The sequence below is a fragment of the Athene cunicularia genome (genome assembly GCF_003259725.1).
Source record: "Athene cunicularia isolate RWA chromosome 14 unlocalized genomic scaffold, athCun1 chr14_part1, whole genome shotgun sequence".
Taxonomy (NCBI): domain Eukaryota; kingdom Metazoa; phylum Chordata; class Aves; order Strigiformes; family Strigidae; genus Athene; species Athene cunicularia.
In genome coordinates this window covers 16,845,112-16,851,633 of record NW_020799118.1, presented here as the reverse complement: position 1 = coordinate 16,851,633, position 6,522 = coordinate 16,845,112, and the positions used below count along the sequence as shown (strand labels likewise).

General features: G+C 39.4%; 1 protein-coding gene across 5 annotated transcripts in view; it reads right to left on the bottom strand.

The window, feature by feature from the left end:
• Positions 1–3,306, bottom strand: part of TBC1D24 (TBC1 domain family member 24) — a 25,994-nt gene extending 22,688 nt beyond the window's left edge. Inside the window, exons 1-2 of one of the 5 annotated variants that reach the window (XM_026858838.1) lie at positions 3,201–3,277; positions 2,952–3,038 (exon numbers count right to left, since the gene is read on the bottom strand). The gene's annotated coding sequence lies outside the window, so the exon portion shown is untranslated. Of the gene's footprint in view, positions 1–2,951; positions 3,117–3,200 lie in introns of those variants that run through there. The other 4 variants (XM_026858834.1, XM_026858836.1, XM_026858837.1 and 1 more) reach the window with 4 other exon arrangements.
• Positions 3,307–6,522: the final 3,216 nt, after the last annotated feature.

The window sequence follows — 6,522 nt, the reverse complement described above, 5'->3', positions numbered from 1 at the left end:
CCCCCCAAACCAAAAGAAAACTGCATTTAATCAGCAAAACTATTTTACATGATGTATTAAAAATGATCCAATTAAAAATCCAATCTGTCAAAGTAGTGCAGAAAAATCAATACAATTTTCATATTATATTGACTGTATTTTCCTTCTGGTTTCTTCCAAATTATAAGGATGAAAAAAATCCCTCATACTGTACTAATTATTCTTCTTCCTTTTGTTTCAAAAGCTGAACTAACTAGAAACAGGTCTCCCTTCAACAGCAAACTCTGATGAAAATTTTACACTGAATATGCAATCTGCAGTCTTCAATTTTATTTTATTTTTTCTTTCCCTAAACACCTCAGTTTATATCTTTCTCCATTTGGAAGTACAGTCTACTATGTACAACCAAAGATGCAGTGTAAGTATCAGTAAAAAGCTCTGACATGGAAGCAAATCTGTATGCAATAAACCAATACATTTTCTCTCTCTTACATTGAATGCTCTCTCAGTTTGAAGTCTGTCACCTCTAGATCTCTCTCCACTACATTTACTGGCAGAAAAATATCATTAAATATCCACACTTTGAAACATTGTCCTCTTAGACATAACGTCTGCATTTGTTTATGTTGAACACAAATTTGTTTCTTTTGCTCCTATTTAAATCTTCTCTACAGGAGTACATGTAACCATGTTTTATTTCTTAGGTGTCCAGAACAGCAGCTGACAGCATGAATGGAAACACACACAGATTTTTACACATAGAAGACACAATCTTAGGTGTGACCTTTCCCACTATCTAAGAGGTGTTTGCCAAGAGGCAGTTCACAGACAATGGCAATGTTTATGGGTTTATTAGTATGAGAAAAACATTCAGAGGTTAAAGAGCACATACCTCCTAGACCTGCTCCTCCCACTCTCTGACCAGCTTCAACAGTGATTACTCCTTTCCAATAGTTGTGATGAAGTATCACAACAGCCTGTCCATCCTACTCTGGGCCACCCTTTACAGGGGACCCGTGCAACCACTAAGATGCTTCAACACTTCACATCCCAAACTGCAGTGGGTGCAGGCCCCAAAACTAATGCAGCCAGCCTGACTACAGCATAAGAAGCCTCCAGCTGGCCTCAGACTGCCATGGTTGTATCGCACTGAGAAGGAGAAGGCAAACTGCTTTATGGAGATGAACACACCCTTTTACAAAGCCCCATATGGTTTCCCATCGACAACCTCAACACTCTCCAAGTCATGATCTATACCAAGTATAAAACCAGTTCCTGTGTTTTTTTGTTTTTTGTTTTTTGTTTTTTTTTTTTTTTTATCCTTCTGTTCCAAAAAATAGTGGCCTTTTCCAAGTGGGATTTAACAGTACATCTGCTAGGCTGGGCCAGGTAGAATGAGGAGCCTTGTCTGCAGGCTACAGGGAAGGCTTTGCTGTTCAAGTGATGTACAAGCACAACTAGCTCATCACAGTCTCAGCCTCAATCTTGTTAACACAAATATACTTTCCATTCAAGAAGACAGAATGTATACACAGAAAACATACATTGCATTGTACATCAATATAGTGTATATATACAATATATAGACATATATCCCATTTTTAAAAACTAATGCTAAAATTCAGTTTCTTCACAATATTCATATATATCAAAAATATGTCCACACAGATGAATGTTGTACATTCTCCCTTGCAAAAGGTTCAAAATATGAACTGTGCCATTTAAAGTCTGTTAGGAAACAGGCCAACATCCCAATTCCCCACATCATCTTTAAAACAAAACAAGAAGACAATTTAATCATAACAGTACAAGTATCAGTGTGGATACTTATGCCAAGGTAATTTGTCTGTTCAATTAACTGGTAGGACATGTTTATATTGATTTAAGACCTTCCAGTGCAATATATGAATACAGAAGGTGTTAATCTGGCAATGCTGGAGATCTTCAGGGATCCCTAAATTAGGAAATGGGCAGATGAACCAGTAACCCTGGTCTAATTGAGCATGCAAATCCTCACTCTCTTAGTGAGACTAAGGAAATTGCTGCATGCACTCCTTGCCTCTGCTTTAAGCAAATAGGGAGGTAACGCTTTATACCAGAAGTTATCACTAGATCTCCTTTATTCCAGGGTAAATTTTGTGCTTCCATAATTTCAGTCAGCAACTAAAACCGGGTAGGAAAATCTTACCATCTGAGATTATTTCATTATTCTCTGCACTAAGTACCAAGGGTACAGAAGATTTCTCTTGGAAAATTAAAAGCCATTTTACAGTAAGATGAGCATATAAGAATTACAAAGTTAAAGAAGTAATTTTATACAGAATCTATTTTCTTTCAGCCCTGCAAAACCCTACAGATTTTTTCCCTTTCTTTCAAGGTTGCTCGGAAGAAAAGCTTCAGTAATGTGGTATCACTGATAATGGATTAACCCTGTCCTGAAAAAAAAAAGGGTAGATTATCCTGCATATGACAGTGAGTTCAGACACCAACATCAAACCAGTTCCAAATTAAAGGAGGGCCTAATCTCAGGCAGAATGCCAGCAGTTGCATTTCAGAGAACTTGAACAATATACTGCTAAATTTTGATACTTATTTCTGCAGTCTTTCCAAAATTATGCTCTATTAGAAGTCCAAAAGTAGCAGAAGCAAAGTAGAGAAACAGCATTTCATAATGAGAAAATATTCAATGTAGAATTCCAAACCAGTCCTGCATTATTTTGATTACGATTTTAAAATCAAAGGGCATTTATAACAACAGAACAGCTGCTGAGTTTATAACCTTACTGTTAGTATATATTGCTAATCTTTAATCATACTATACGGGTAAAACTGTGGGAAGACTGGCCCTGTTAGAAGGTCATTAAGAAAAATCAAGGGGTCGGAGCACAGGATATATAAGCAAAGGCCTTGCTGTTGACCGTGTTCCTTACCCATGTGCTTGTTCTAAGTAAACTTAAAGGGACTTAACATACCTGTCATGCCTACTTCTTTGTCAAGTGTCACTGCACTGCCCAATGGATTCAAAGTCTCTTAGCCTGATGAGAGGCCTTACACGCATACTGAAATGTAAATCAGCAGCAGGAATCTTGTTTCTGCATGGAACCAGATTATAAAGCAAACATCTTCTGTATACAGTGAAGATATTACCCGAAAAACGCCAAACAAAAAAACCCCCAAGACTCTGCCGCCCCCCAGACTGAAGTGCTTTTATTAATCCTTACCTTATAAATCATCCTTGTATAGATCTTCTTATAACTTACTCCCTTCTGCTGGGCCTGCTGGGGGTGGAGGAGGTGGAATTTAAATATTAGATTGTTTTTAAAACAATGCACTGGGCAACATCCACATGCATCAGTTGCACCACTGACCTCCACACCTTTAAAAAAAGAAACCAAACCTATTTGCCCCCACGTCTGCTGAGTTTCCAACCTCCATACTTGCAATTGTGGTACAGAGAATAAGGTGACAAATATCCCCACAACAGAGAAGAACAGCTAATTAACCACATTATTAAAGTGCTTACAGCGTAAACAACTAATTTCAATCTCTAAAACCACAGTAGTAGCTACTTTTAGCTAATATTCTCATTGTGGCTTACTGCTGCGTTCCCCCCTTGCCCCCCTCTCTTCAGGAAGTATTAAATCTGCATTAAACAGGCAATCTCTGGAGAGCACCTCTCTTCCTAGGGCTTAAAAAGGTATTTGCTGCACAGGTAGGGATTTTAGAATACCAGTTCTGAAATAAAAATAACTATATTCTGAGTATATGCAATGGAGTATGGGTTTTGATCAGCTGACTTGCTGAGGGTTGATACCCCAGGCTCTTGTCCTGTTTGGTAGAAAAGTTTTAACTGATTTGATGAACATTTATTTTTCTTTTCAAATGTATGCTATTCAACCTAGCAGATTTTGAAATAACCCAGTTCTAGTTTCCTCCAAAATATAGTCATTACAACAACTTTGTGTATGAATTATTTCTCCCTTAAGTTTCTTCCCCAAAAAACGTAACAAAATAATCCAGTGCTGGTGTAGCTACACCGAAGTTACACCTATATGTTAACATAATGTAGCTGCGTACACCCCAAGCACAACTAAGCATGCTCATTAACACAGACATTGTCAGTCTAGGAGGTTTTTCTCATTCTCTTTCCTGAGACAGTGGGAATCAGCAACATGTGGTATTTTGCAACATGGCTGAAAGCTCAGGTAATTGTCCTCTAACTTTAGAAGTTTAAGCAACAGAGGAAAATAAATGAGAAACAGTAAAGTCTAATACCACAAAATATGATAACTTTTGTATATTAGAGACCTTAAAACAGTTTATTCTACAGCTGGACATCTCCAGCACATACTCCCACCAATACACATGGAATTCAAGCAAGTCAATCATTAATATAGTGCAATTAGGTCTATTTTTATATCTGAAAGGTCATGTGACTGCCTGATCAAGTACAAAAGGAAAATTGGCTAAAGACTAGTATTACTTAGACAAAGTCCACTGCACCCTCCCCGCCACCAAAACACAACCCATGTAAACGTGGCAGAATATTGCAATTAAACCCGACAATAAACGCATCCCCAAACGAGCATTTAAAAGAAGTTTTAGTTCTTTAGTTCTCAGTCACAATTCAAGGCTGTGTAGATGGAATATAAATAGCTGTTTTTCTTTTCAGACCATTAACACGGTTTATCTATTTTGAGCATTAACATACATCTGGTCTGCTTCTGAGCATGCATCCATACAGCCTAACACAAGCAGTTTTAATGGCCTCTCCAACCTAACAGGCAGGGCAGGTTGACTTCTAAACAGCTAGAAGATTAGCAAGGACTAAATTCATGATGTGTTAGCAATAATTTGCATGTCACTAACTATCCAGCTTCAGCACTGAAGCAAAGGCAGTTATGATCTAAACAAATGCCAGAGTAGTATTATCAGACTGCAATAACCTTAGTGTTGGAGACGGTGAGACACATGCGCAGTGTAGACTGGTTTGTTTTGCTTGCTTGCCTGGCTTATATTTATGGACAGGGTAACTTTAGTACGGGAATAGCGCTTTTTTTCCAGTTTTCCTTACAGTCCAAATGCCAAGACTGATCAGGAGGAGGAGACTTTTTCAAGATTTCAGATTAACATAATGAAGAAGACAACCAAGGGGAGAAAACAGAGGTCACAATAAAAGGAAAGAGCTGGGAAGAGCAGAGGTGCTTGAATATGTGACAGGCCCACACACAGCCTGTTAGAAACATTTACTTGGCAGCATTTAATTATTAACAGCAAAAAAGAGAAGCAGAAAGCTGCTTTCCCTTGCATTCAAATTCTAGCTGCAGGAACACCTGAAAACTTTCAAATATTAATGACAAAAAAGACACTCAGTACAAAGATAGCTAATTATTGTGCAATACTATCCACAGCCATTTTGCAAATTACAAAGGACATAAGTATCATGCTTGGGTTGCTTGGAAGCAACAAAGAGCTAACATAAAATACTGCTGGAGTGCTTGGATTCGAGTTACCAGTGCTCTTCCTGCAAAGTAACTATCTTGGTGATAAGTCTTTTGCAACATGGTCTAACTACTAGCGAATGCACAAAGAAGGAAATTCTAACTTTTCTGAGTTGGGAATTCCCTTTTCAGGTAATGCAGAGCCCTAGATGTGATACATGTAATTTTTGTGCTCTGGGTATTCCTGGATGCTCCAACAATTCTACTGTGGTTTCCTGTAAGCCAGAAAAGCTTTCAGATACTCCAGCTTCCTATAGAAACTAGATGTAAAAATGCAAGGTTTTAAGGTAACACAGTTCAGAATAAAACCATCCACTCCCATCTCATCACAGCTACACAGCACCTGCAAGATCTCATCCACCTGAGGCTGAAATCAACTAAACATGCTGCAGCCACTCAGTTATTTGCTCTCCTGTTCCCAGGCCCGGAGAGGCCAAGGACCATTTTATCTAGTGGACACCCTTAAACCCAGTGTTCAGCTAGGTGACGTTCTGGCAGCCCCAATATCCCAAGAGCCATCGTCCACTTAAGGATGTGGTGTCTATATATGTATGTGTTTCAGAGAGTGGTTCCTAGATAAAGACCAGCATGACAATAAGGTCATAACAAAATTTAACTTTCATGATAGAAATTCTAAAATATTCAAGGGAAAAGCTGCAGAACACAAGCTTTGGGTTTAGAGAGCTCTTCATGTGAATATAAACTGCCCCTTTAACTGGGACCAGCTTGAAGAATAAGTGTAAACTGTGAATATTTGGGTGAGCGTCACCAGTTACCAGAGGATCCGTCTTTGCCCCATCTTGACATATTTTGCAGAAAAAACAAGCGCAGCAGCAGAGCATTAACCTGTGCCCTCACGCCAAGAGGCACCCACAAGCCTTCGAAAGTCTCCACGCACCGGAACAAATCGGAAGGGTAAATCCGAAGCCTCCCCAGGCCGGCTCGCCGCGGAGGGGAGAGCTCCCGGAGGGGCCGTCGGTGCCGCCAGAGCCCACGAGAACAGCGGCTCGGGGCCGCGTCCTGACCCTCCCCCGGCAGCTCC